Source organism: Geospiza fortis, unplaced genomic scaffold (genome assembly GCF_000277835.1).
Source record: "Geospiza fortis unplaced genomic scaffold, GeoFor_1.0 scaffold496, whole genome shotgun sequence".
Lineage (NCBI taxonomy): Eukaryota > Metazoa > Chordata > Aves > Passeriformes > Thraupidae > Geospiza > Geospiza fortis.
Window position 1 is genome coordinate 667,241 of NW_005054529.1, and position 13,097 is coordinate 680,337.

A 13,097-nucleotide genomic window follows, 5' to 3' on the forward strand; every position below is an offset into this window, starting at 1 on the left:
CATTCCTGGGGGAAAAACTGCAAATCAGGACAGGGAAAATGGGCACTGTTTGCACAGCTGAGGGGATCAAGAGCCATTTCCCCCTGCTCTGTGCAGGCTGATCCCTGCCTGGCACACCAAGGGCAGTCTGGAGCTCTCCAGGGAGCTGGCAGTGCCCAGCGGCAGGGCCTGGCTCAGAGGTTTGAAAATAAAATAAAATAGAATAAAATATAAAATAAAACAAAATAAAATAAAATAAAATAAAACAAAATAAAATAAAGCTACCATCCAGCCTGGCCTTGCCGGTGCCCACCATGCATTCCATGCTGCTGGAATTCTGCAGATCACATGGCCAATGCCCAAACAATTCAATATTACAAACCTGCTCCCTCTTCATTTTAGAATCCCAGACTGGGCTGGGTTTGGAGGGACCCTAAATCCCACCCAGGGCTTTGGAGGGACCCTAAATCCCACCATCCCAGGCTGCTCCAAGCCCATCCAGCCTGGCCTTGCCTCTGCTTGCAGGGACATCCACACTCCCTGGGAGCCCCTCCAGGGCAGGGAAAAGGGGAAATGGGGAAATGGGGAAATCCCACCCAGGGAAGGGAAATGGGGAAATGGGGAATGGGGAATGGGAAAATGGGGAAATGGGGAATTGGGAAAATGGGGAAATGGGGAAATCCCACCCAGGGAAATGGGGGAATGGGGCAATCCCACCCAGCTGGGACAGCCTGTCTGGCTGGGTGGGACTCAGAGCCACAGCAGCACAGGAGCCGTGTCTGGAATTGCTCCCCTCACTCTGGAATTAGCTAATTCCCCCCTGGAACTGTCTCCCTCTGCTCCGTGCCTGCTCCCTGATGGATTTCCCCGTTGCCCTCAGCAGCAGCTCAGCAGTTGGTGCTCCCGGCTCCCTCCCTTTATACCCCGGAGTAAATCCACAAACTGTGACCAAGTGTGGCTCTCGTCAGCAGCAGGCTGGGGGCAGAGAGTAAAGCAGCCGTCAGGAATCCCGTTAGCAGCACTGGTGGCTGTGACGGGGCAGAAGGGATTTCCAGGATTGGATTTCCCCTTCCCTGCTGATGGGTGTGGGGCTGTCCATGGGACATCAGCATTCGCTCAGCAGCTCCCAGTTCTGCATCCCCCCACAGACCATCCCATCCTATTGCCTTGGAAAAGCTGTCAGGGCCCATTCTGCACAAGGCTGGTGGATGAAAACCTGTGTTTCCCACTCATTTCCATCCCTGAAGTGCTAAAAAAGCCCCTTGGCAGAAGCCCGGCGCTCTTTTTCCTGCGGAATGAAGGGCTGAGGTGAATCCAGCCCAAAGCCATCCTCTCAGAAAGCAAGCTGCCAGGTTTGACACGTGTGCTCTGAGAGGCAGCCACCCACAGCCATCAACGCTCTTATTAAAATAAACACAAAATCAGAGAGGTTCACACCTCGGTGGTTTAAACAAAGCAAACCCTGCTGGGTTTGTGTAACTGAGAGGGAGGGCTGGCCCTGGCTGTTGACTTATGAATTTCCATTTCCATTCATGGCAAATATTGGCCTTCCCTTCTCATTCCCTACAGAAAGTGAGGCAGAACCATTCAATGAAATACAGGAAAGAATAAAATCAACCTGCAAATGGAGGGGTTTGACTGGGGCCCACAGTGAAGAAAGCCAGGTAATCCTAAACAATTCCAGAATATTTCCATAGCTGAGCCAGAGCCCCACCAGTGACCCAGGGAAAGCAAGGACATATGGAATGCTCAGTCCCAGATCTAAAAAACTTCAGATATGCTCCAGCCTCTAAAGAATATCCCACACATGCACCTTAACTTTCAAAAAAAAAAAAAAATTATTGAATTTCCCAAAGCTCAGCTTAGTTAAATAAATCTATTCTGATTTTATTAATGATGGGGCTGAAGGAAACTCAGCCACAAGAACCAACCCTTAACGAGCTGCAGGTCTGTGAGCTGAGGGGGGAGTGAGAGCCACGGACAATCCAGGGTTTATCCCAGACAGTCCCACAGCACCAGGCAAAGGCAAAGCCAAGTCCCAGCCCTGTGGGAGCACAGGCAGCTTCCTCACCGGTGAATTCTTGCCTGAATTCATAATAAATCCAGGAGGAATCATAAAATCGTGGAATGCATTGGGCTGGGAGGGGCCTTAAAGCCCACCCTGTCCCTCTTCCCTGCTCCTCCCCCTGTCCCAGGTGCTCCCAGCCCCAGTCCCAGCCTGGCCCTGGGCACTGCCAGGGATGCAGGGCAGCCACAGCTGCTCAGCAGAATCAGCCTGGAAGTGTTTCTGTAAAATGTGCAATTCTCAGCACTCCAGAGCCATAATTCCATCACATTCCAGGCGATGCCCACCCGCCCATCCCTGCCAGAATCCCTCTTCCAGCGCCACGTGCGGCGTCTGTTTGGAAGGATCACATCCTGTATTTGTCTGCTGGCTTGTTCACAGCTGACAGCAGCACAAGCCAAGCGAATCCAAGGAAATCAAACCCCTGGCAGTGCCCTGGTCACCCCTGCACTGCTGCAGACATCTATTCCCACAGCTGGGGCCGCTCCAACTGCATCAAATTCCACTTAAACTCCATCAGCCGGCAGCAGCCGTGCAGAAACACATCCCCAGAGCTCCTGGCAGGGCTGGAGGAGCAGGGCCAGCTCCCACCAGGGGCGCCTGGGGCCGGGAATTCCTCACCCACCCCAGCCAGGGCTGGGAGCTCGTTGTGTGTGTGCCCATCCCTCTGCCAGCCCCGCAATCCAACACGGGGGCTCGCTCCAGGGAGCTGCATCCTCGCTCCAGGGAGGGACTCGTGCTCATTCCAGGGAGGGTTTGATCCTCATTCCCAGTAAGGATCTGATCCTCACTCCCAGGGAGCTGCATCCTCACTCTAGGGAGGGATTCATCGTCATTCCAGGGAGGGCTTGATCCTCATTGCAGGGAGGGCTGCATCCTCATTCCAGAGAAGTATTCACCCTCATTCCAGCAAGGATCTGATCTTCACTCCCAGGGAAGGTTTGATCCTCATTCCAAGGAGGGTTTGATCCTTGCTAACACGGAGGATTTGATCCTGACTCCAGTAAGGATTTGATCTTCCCTCATTCCCAGTGAGGATCTGATCCTTGCTCCCATTGAGGATTTGATCCTTGTTCACAGGGAGGGTTTGATCCTCACTCCAGTAAGGATTTGATCCTCCCTCATTCCCATTAAGGATCTGATCCTCACTCCAGTAAGGATTTGATCCTCCCTCGTTCCCATTAAGGATCTGATCCTCACTCCCAGTGAGGATGTGGCTCCATGGGAGGAACCTGGGGCTGCAGAACCCCTGAGCTGCCCTGAGGTCCCCGAGAGACCCCGAGCCCCAGAGAGGACAAAGCCATTGAACCCAGTAGGTGCACAAACAACGGGAGCTGTTGAGTCCCTTTTCCCTCTGTTCCTGCCCAGGATTGTATTTTATTCCCTAATCAGGTTCAGATTGTACATTGTGTTATGATTAGCAAAGGAAAACTATATATATATATATATACAAATATCTATTTTACTCTTTTTTATTCATTTCTAAATGAACCCCCTCGGGGTGCCAGGACATGGTGAGGATTCTCGTTTTTCACAAGTGGTTTACAGTAACTCAACTCAACGGATGCCTTATTCCTGAGGATGGCAGGAGTTTTGGAAGAGGAACAAGCCCCTGTTCCCAGGTCCTGGCAGGCAGGGATGAGTGTTTCTGTGCAAAGCAGAGGGAGGAGCTGGGGTCTGAGAGGCACCTCGGGACCCCAGGCTTGGGCTGACATCCCCAGATCCAGGCACTGCTGAGCCCCCAGAGCCCTCAGCAGAGGCTGGTGCCTTTTGGGGGGGCTCAGGCCAAGGCAGATCATCGCAGGCCCAATGCTGCCGCACACAGAGTGTCTGTGCCCATGTCCCCCAGATCCCCCTTCCGGCAATTCCACAAAAATCCTCTCTAAAATACGCAGAGATTTTTCCAAAGCCACTCATTGACATCCCCTCAGTGCTGTTCCACGGGCAGGGGGGAAAATCCCTTTCCCAGAAGTTTTTCCTTCGGTTAAGAGCAGAGCTTCTCCTCTCCAGCATTAAACCACGGTGACATTTCCTATTCCCTTTTCTTTGATCTGTTTCACCCGAGGTTGGCAGAGTCCCGAGCTCAGCCCAGTTTCACTCCAGCCCCTAGGGTGAGTGCATTTATTGCTTCATTTGTTCTCCAAACTCAATCCCAAATCCATCCAGCGGTTCCTGCAGGGCTCCCACGGAGCCTCCCTGATCCAGAGCTGTTCCCACACCGCTTCCACCCCTCCCGGCTTTGTCCTGATGGTCAGGGCACCCAGCACCACGGCAGGGCTCCCCCTGCTCTGCGTGCCAGGGTTTCCCCTGGTTCCCCTGGATCCTGAGTTCCGCTGGGGTCAGGGCAGCTTTGGGGTGACCCGCCGTGGTGTTGTACCCCAAAACCCCCATCCTGGCACAGGAACATCCTGGGAGGGCTTTCCTGGCAGCTGAACCCCAGGAAGGGCTGCCAGAGCCGCGCTCACTCCTGCCCAAAGTCCCTTCTTCTGACCCAAAAATCCGCCAATCTGAAAAATCCACTGACTCCAAAAATCCACCGACTCCAAAAATCTGCCGATCCCAAAATCCACTGACCCCAAAATCCACTCACCCCAAAAATCCATCAACCCCAAAAATTCCACCAACCCCAAAAATCCGCCGATCCCAAAAATCCACTGACCCCAATAATCCACTGACCCCAAAAAATCCACCCGCTCCAGAAATCCACCCATCCCAAAAATCCACTCACCCCAAAAATCCACTCACCCCAAAAATCCACTGACCCCAAAAATCTACTGACCCCGAAAATATGCTCACCCCAAAAATCCGCCAACCCCAAAAACGCACCGACCCCAGCAGTGTGGAGCAGGGGGCCCGGGAGCCAGGAGGAGCAGGGTTCCCGCAGCCACAGCCCTGGGACAGCCCCGAGTGTGTCTCGCTTCGTGTGCTCTTGTGTGGGGTAGAGAAGGTGGCCCTGTCGTGTTGTTCGTGAGCTGTTCTTCCCCAGAGAGGTGTCCCATGTAAAATACGTCAGTGCAAAGTGTATATTTTATGTGAGAGGAAAATACATTTTAATAAAGGTAAAGCTTTGTTTAGCTGTAAAAAATGGCAACTGTTCAAGTGTACAGTAACTTCTTACTAATGTATGAAAATCTGTGATATTTTTGATTTGATTGTATTTGTATTGCCCAAATAAAACATTTTGGCTGTATTGTTCCTAACTCTTACCTTTCCTTTTTAAGGGGGGGGAAGGGTATTTATTTCACAATAATTGACTTTATTCACGGAAAGAGGAAGAGGAATGACCAAATTTTCCACAGTGAATTACCAGCTGCCCTGAGCAAACATCGTCCCTCTTGTGCTGCGGCTCCTACAATGAATTCCTGGATGGATTTTCCTGCACGCTGCTGTTTATTGGTAAGAAAGGAACAATTCCTCATTTAGCTCAGGGAGAACTGTGAGGGGAACCCTGTGGGGCTGAGCGGTGACATCCCTGGGGACAGTGGCATTTCAGCCTTAGGACAAAAAGGAGGTCAGGGATGGATGGGATATTGGGAACTGGGAATTGTTCCCTGGGAGGATGATGAGGGGCTGGGCTGGAATTCCCAGAGCAGCTGTGGCTGCCCCTGGATCCCTGGCAGTGCCCAAGGCCAGGCTGGACACTGGGGCTGGAGCACCTGGGGCAGTGGGAGGTGTCCCTGAGTGGGATTTGAGGTCCCCCCCAGCCCAGCCCATCCCAGTCTGGGGTTCTGGGACCCTCCTGAGCCCAGCAGCTCTGCTGCACAGGGCACAGAGCACAGAGCCGCCTCCAGAGCATCCCCAGCATTCATTCCCAGGGCACAGAGCACAGAGCCACCTCCAGAGCATCCCCAGCATCGCCGCGTTTCCATGACAACCCCACCGAGAAGCAGCTCCCTCCCAGAACGTTCCTGTGGCAGGAGAAGCCTGATGGAAAAACGGGGCTCGGAAAGCGCTTCCATCTCCAAAGGGCCTGGGAACGCCTCGGGAACATTGGCGCTTCCCAAACCGCTCCAGCTGCTGCTGACCCGCAGCCGGGAGCCGGGAGGGGCACACAGGGCGGCCGGGAGCTGGACAGGAATATCTTGGGAATATCCTGGGAATATCCTGGGAATATCCCTGTGCCTGCCCTGCTGGAGTGGGAGCTGGGATCAGGAATATCCCGGGAATAGCATGGACTCCCTTTCCTTTTCCCAGAGCCCAGCCTGGATTCCCTTTCCTTTTCCCAGAGCACAGCCTGGGTTCCCTTTCCTTTTCCCAGAGCACATCCCCAATTCCCTTTCCTTTTCCCAGAGCACAGCCTGGATTCCCTTTGCTTTGCCCAGAGCACATCACCAATTCCCTTTGCTTTGCCCAGAACACATCCCGAATTCCCTTTCCTTTTCCCAGAGCACAGCCTGGGTTCCCTTTGTTTTTCCCAGAGCACATCCCGAATTCCCTTTCCTTTTCCCAGAGCACAGCCTGGATTCCCTTTCCTTTTCCCAGAGCACATCCCGAATTCCCTTTCCTTTTCCCAGAGCACAGCCTGGATTCCCTGCCCTGCCCAGCAGAGCCTCCTCCCCAGCACGGAGGGGGAACCAAGGGGATTTTAATCAGAGGGTTTCCACTCTGATCACTGCTGCCCTACTCCAGCTTTATAGTTCCCATAAACCCTTAAAGAGAGTATCAGGCTGGATTTATTGTGATGGATTGCCCCTGCCCACTCTCTTGCATTTTAAGGTGCCTCATTAGTGGGTGTTGGAGGATTTAATTTCTGAGCATGTGTAATAAACCTTGCACTCCGGCCACTTAATTGGTTCGGCGGTGCTGCTGTGCCCGGGTGCAAAGCCAATAAAGGGAGCACAGGAAAGGGGAATATGAACAGCTCTGACTTTGTACAGATAAGCTCAGCAGACAGGCCACGCTTTAATTAATACATGGAGAGCAAGGAACGCTGCCTTAAAGAGAGATTAAAGAGTTCCTTGAGATTATTTATTTTTTAATTCATTTTTGTGTCCCACACTTGTTTAACCGTCTGCATCCCTTACAGCATCTTCAGCTCTGAGTTCATGCACCCCCAGAAAAAGGCACCTTGCACATTAAATTCTGGAGGAGTGCAGAGTGCCCAAGAACACTTTAATCATCACCTTTACCAGAGGATCCTCTCTAGTAATTATCCTTACTTGGATTTAAATACTTACTTGGGGTTAAACTGACCAAGAATTAAATTCATTGCTCAATTTCTCCCACCACAGATCTTTGCAAATGGAATTCAAAAGGAGACGGGTGGGGTTGGCCGCTCTGAGGGTCTCAGTGGGGATTACAAAAATGTGCTTTGCGTAGCTTGGTGTGCAGGGAGTTAAATGGGGATCATATATAAGTATTATACACATATATATATTATAAATAGAACAGAATTTTGCTGCAAGATACATTTTTCTAGGCGTTTTTGCTTCTTGCATATGGCAATTCCAGCGAGCACCTGGCCTGGCACCAGCAGCTCTTCCCTCTCAGGGCAGGGAACGGAGCTGGGAAGGGGCTGGAGAATCCCTGAGGAGCTGGGCAGGGGCTCACCTGGAGCAAAGGAGGCTCAGGGGGCCCTTGTGGCTCTGCACAGCTCCTGCCAGGAGGGCACAGCCGGGGGGTCGGGCTCTGCTCCAGGGAACAGGGACAGGAGCAGAGGGAACGGCCTCAGGCTGGGCCAGGGCAGCTCAGGGTGGAAATTTGGGGAAATTCCTTCCTGGAAAGGTTCTCCAGCCCTGGTGGCACTGTAAGGGCTGGGGAATGGTCAGACTCTGATGTCTGAGGGGCTTTTCCATCACTGACCCCCCAGCCCATCAGGGCTGGCTCGGGGGCATCCTTCTCACCCCAACCCCTCTGCTGGGAGCAGCCCCAGCCCCTCCTGGATGGGCCACAGAGCTTCCCTTTGCCCCTGACAAACAACCCCTCTGGAAAATGCATTCCCTTGCTTTCCCCACCTGCAGAAGCCAGCGGGAATTTTAATGGGATATTTGACTTGCTTGAACAAATGCAGCCTTCATTAGCTGTTATTTTTCCCGGCGATAGGCACTGGTAAATCCCACACCAGACTTTTGTGACTGTGTCTAATAAATGTTGCCTCGAGGCCTGGTGCTGTCTTTAATAAGCACAAATCTTGCTGCTACGCTGCTTCCCTGGCCTTTCTTCCCAAAAAGAAATCTCTGCTGCTGCTGCTGCTGCCTCACACTCCCCACCCTCCCTTTGTTGGCAGAAAGGAGCATTTTTTTCCAAGGTTCTGAACAGAGATTGTTTTCTACACTTTAGAAAAAGAGACCAAAACAACACAAAAAAAGCCCTTTCTCTTTATTTTTCTTAGGAAAAGGAAAAGCCAGTGACATTTGGAGGGCTGGGGGAGCTCAGAACCATTCCATGCCTCTGTGAACATATGGAGGAAGGAAATGCATCCTCGTGTTCACTGCAATCATCTCCTACCCTCCCTGGACTTCCTTTATGCTCTTCCTTACTTTTTATAAACCCTTTTTTGCCAAAACCCCGAAGCTGAAGGCCAAGGTCACCCAGGCAGCCCTTTCTCTGTGAGTGTGTCCCTCCCCAGTAAAAGTTATATCCAGGAAAACGTAATTTAACCACTGATGGGGACCCATAAAGCAAAGTCACGCATTGTGGGCGCAGAGTTATTTATGGCCTGGAGTGTCACTGCCTGCAGCCATAAATCCAGGATGGATCCCTGGGGAAGGGCACAGGGCAGTAGATCCACAGCAGCACCAGGTGGGAATGGTTCTGCCGTTCCTGCGGGCTGGAGGGACCCACAGAGATCCTGGATCCTTCTCCGGGCCCCGCTCAGACCCCAGCCATCCCGCCCTGTGCTGGGAGCCTTGCCCAAACCCTGCTGATGGAGGAGCTCCCACACAGCCCTCGGTGATTTCTGGGCGCAGGCAGCTCCTCCGCCTCCCCGCTCCTGTCGCTGCCGTAGGATCCGGGCTGTTTCCCCGAGTTTCAGGCTGGGTGGTGCCGCTGCTGCACGGGCAGTCCTGGATGAGCAGGATCATCCCTGGAGAGCCCGGCAGCGCTGCCTCCCCTGTGCCGTGTGCGGGGGAGCGTTCCCCCGCTGCACCGAGCCCTGCCCCCGTGCCGGGGCCCCCCCGCGGGTGGGAATGTCTCTGCCCTCACCTGGGCACGTCCGGGAGTGTCCCTGCCCTCACCTGGGAGTGTCCCTGCACTCACATGGGAACATCCCTGCACTCACCTGCGAATGTCCCTGCACTCACCTGGGCATGTCCCGGAGTGTCCCTGCCCTCACCTGGGAATGTCCCAGAATGTCCCTGCCCTCACCTGGGCATGTCCCGGAGTGTCCCTGCCCTCACCTGGGAGTGTCCCTGCACTCACATGGGAATATCCCTGCACTCACCTGCGAATGTCCCAGAGTGTCTCTGCCCTCACCTGGGCACGTCCGGGAGTGTCCCTGCACTCACCTGGGAACGTCCCTGCACTCACCTGGGCGTGTCCCGGAGTGTCCCTGCCCTCACCTGGGAATGTCCAGGAGTGTCCCTGCACTCACCTGGGCACGTCCGGGAGTGTCCCTGCACCGGGAATGTCCCTGCACTCACCTGGGAATGTCCCAGAGTGTCCTTGCCCCAGGAATGTCCCGGCCCTCACCTGGGCAGGTGCAGCAGCCCGTGCTGACCCCAGGGCACCCCAGGGGTGTTCTCCTGCAGCTCCCCCAGCCCTGCCTTTGTCCCAGGCTGCAGTGACACCAACAGCTCTGCTGGATCTGACCGTGGCTTGGATTTCCCTTCAAACCCCCAGGCCTTTCTCCCTCGGTTCTCCCAGTAAATCCCATTTGCTGCCACTCCCTGCCAGGGTGTGCTTCAGGGGCAGGAGCTGATTTACCCACCCTGAGAAAGCACAATAAATGCAAATAACCTGCAAATAACCACCCTGGGCTCCTCAGGAACCAGAGCTTCACCAGCTGGGAGCGCAGAACCAGGAACAGGCAGGGAGCGTGTTTGGTGCAGAGAGGTGAAGGTTCTGTGATCCAGATAAAGTTTATTGTTTAAACACAGCTTTGAGAGCTTTAAGGGGGGGAAAAAATGGAATTTTGTTCCTTCTCCCTCCTGCAGAGGATTAAGTTTTACATCCCAGGAATTGTCCAAGGATCAGCCAAGTGAAGATACAGGATTTGTGATTGCGCTGGCTGTCCTCAGGAAACACCTCCCACAATTAAAAATTCCCATTTTCCGCCTGGCTCCTCACTTTGGAGCGTCCTTTCAGAGCATGGGTAGGTGCTTTTCCCCCCATTATTTCTCCCTTCCTTCTTTTATCGATACACTTTGCTTTGGCAATGTGAAATTCCTATTTTTACCGGTCCAAGGCAGCCTTGCTGAGACGCGCTGGGTTCGGAGTGGGAGCGATAAACCCACGGAAACCCAGAGATAATGGCAAAATTTGCCTTCTGGATTTTCGTTCTTCTCCTTCTGCCAAGTTTGAAATGCAAACTGCAGGGACCTGTGGTGCAGTGCTTGAAGCTAAACAAATGCAGCTTCAAGTGAAAAGCCTTATAAAGAGCCAGGAGAGGCTCCGAGGATTCTCAGGCTGGGGCTGGAGCTCAGAAATGCCACGGGAGGCACATTGCATCCGGCATGTGACGTGTCAGGACAATCCAGGCAGCAAATTACTTCCCAGGCTGGCTCTGTGATGTTTACCTCAGGTGCCCAGTTGCTCACCGGCCCCTTCTGCCCCTCATTGTGGTCCCTACTCAGCCCTGATAAAATTCCCGCTGTTTTTGATACCCTGCACCTCGTTGTGTCCCAGCTGCCAGGCTGGGAATTCCCATCAGTTGTGGAACCCAGGAAATTCCTCTGGCTGCCCTGGAGGGCTCCAGCCCCTGCCCAGGGGGCCCAAGGCCCCTGTGCCTTTGATTTAACCCATGGAAAAAACAATTACCAACCTTTATATGAAGGATTACAAGGCACAAAAGTTTAAGTAGAATGATAGTGAATTTATCACAGGGTGGAATAATAGATTTTGGGGGTTTTTAGAATGGGGGTTCAGGGGCAAGATAAAGGAATCTGAGCGTGCCCAGCCTTTCTCCTTCTCCTTCTTCTTCTTGGCCTCCATCTTCTGCTGTGCTGGTGGCACTTTTGGATTGGTTTAGAGCAGAAGCTCACTGTCTAACACAGGTGACAGGTATTGGGAAGGAATTGTAAATATTGTACAGGTAGTTTGTAGTGTAAAAGATAACACTGCCCTGGGGCAGGCAGAGTGCCTCTGACTGACCTGCTGAGCAGACCTCAGCTGGACAGGAGAGAGAATTTTATAGGTAAGGAACAATGAACAACCTTGAGAACGAGAAATGAAGAGCTCTGACTCCTTCTCCAACCGCCAGGCTGGGAAAAGAGAATTTCTAACACACCTCAGGGTCACTGTGAGCAGCGAGAGATCCCGAGAATGAGTGAAGGCTTTCCCGAGATGCCAAAGGCATGGGAGCCCTCCCCTCGCCCTCCCAGCCAAATCCTCTGCTCTGGGAGAGGGGACAGGACCCTCCTGGGCTGGAGAATCCCTGAGGGAGCTGGGAAGGGGCTCAGCCTGGAGCAAAGGAGGCTCAGGGGGCCCTTGTGGCTCTGCACAGCTCCTGCCAGGAGGGCACAGTGCTCCCAGGGCTGTGCTCCAGGGAACAGGGACAGGAGCAGAGGGAATGGCCAGGGATGCACAGCCCGTTCCAGGAAGGGAAGGAATTTTCCCAAATGCACAGCCTGGGCCTCTCCTGGCACAGCTGGGTCCCCATCTGGCGGGGTTTTGTCCCTGGGGACACGGCCAGGGCTGGCCGGGGCAGTGCTGGGGATGGCTGCTCCCAGTAACCCTGGGGCTTTTCCAACCCCAGCAATTCCACAGCTCCGTGCTGTTCCGCTCCCGGGTTCCCTGGGCTGCTGGGCGTGCCTGTGCTGTCGCTGCTCTGCCAGGCACAGGGGTCACTGTGCTGTCACACCCCTCACAGCTGTCCTGTGTCCATGCCAGCTCCCAGGGCTGCATTCCCGCCCGGCCTTTCCCCTCCTCACTCCTCAATGACCTAAAAGCTGATTATCTAAAGAGTAGTGATGGACCGAGAGTGATTTGAAGGAAAGATGTATTAGAAATTTGGTAGGGAGAGGAGAAAATGTTTTTAGAAAGTTTTCATCCTTTCTGTGTGTTTCTTTTTACGTATAGTTGTAGGCTAGTTAATAAAGTTTTCTCTTCTTTATTTCTGAGTGGGAGCCTGCTTTGCTTACTCCGGGTCACATCTCACAGCAGGCACTAAAGAGTGCATTTCCATGGGGGCACTGGCATTGTGCCAGCCTCAAACCATGACAGCCCTGGACAATCCCATCCCAGGGCACAGCCCAGAGCCCCTGCCCAGGGTCCCCACCCAGCTCTGCTCCACAGCGAAGCTGGGCAACAAAACGCTGAGATTTAACTTACCAGCCCTTGGCAGATTTTTCTGGCACAGACAATGCCAGGGAAGGATCATTTATCATAAGCACATTCCTCTAATATTCAGAGAAACAATTTTTCAGCTCTGTGTTATCTGTTATTGCTCCTTTTATGTTCTCCTTCCTTACTATGTGTTTCTGTTCAGGAGAAAAAAAAATGTCTATTTCAGAGTGACTGGAGTCCTACATGCAGCTCTTGTGTGATATGTTCAATATTTTATGATTCCTTTCTTCTTAAGTATTTCTAAGAAGCAGAACGTCGCCGGCTGCCGAGGAGAAATCGGATTTGTTACCATTGAACAAACCTCAGAAAAGGAGATGGAACCACAGAGGTGTGGGGAAGCTTAAAGGTTGAACTCTTCCATCTCCAAAGGAACACAGAAGGCAGCTGGAAATAGGAGCTGTGGCTTCTGACCTCTGTGTCATCCCAGTGTTGAAAGAGAATCCGGGATTAGGAGCCGCAGGTGAATTCTGGTTCCAGGGCTGTCTCTGCCTGGCGGTGGTGCCTGTCCCTGGCAGCAGCAGGGAAAGGCTCCCCTGGCCCTGGGAGAGGCTGCACGCCTGTCCCTGCCTGCCCTGGGCAGGACCCCAGAGAGCCCCAGGGAACCTTCTGG

The 13,097-nt window shown here is 53.3% G+C and overlaps 1 long non-coding RNA gene across 1 annotated transcript in view; it reads left to right on the forward strand.

Moving 5' to 3' along the window:
- Positions 1–8,392, forward strand: part of LOC115948798 — a 16,874-nt gene extending 8,482 nt beyond the window's left edge. The window contains exon 3 of the long non-coding RNA XR_004082574.1: positions 8,382–8,392. This is a non-coding gene — a long non-coding RNA (uncharacterized LOC115948798). The remainder of the gene's footprint in view (positions 1–8,381) is intronic.
- Positions 8,393–13,097: the final 4,705 nt, after the last annotated feature.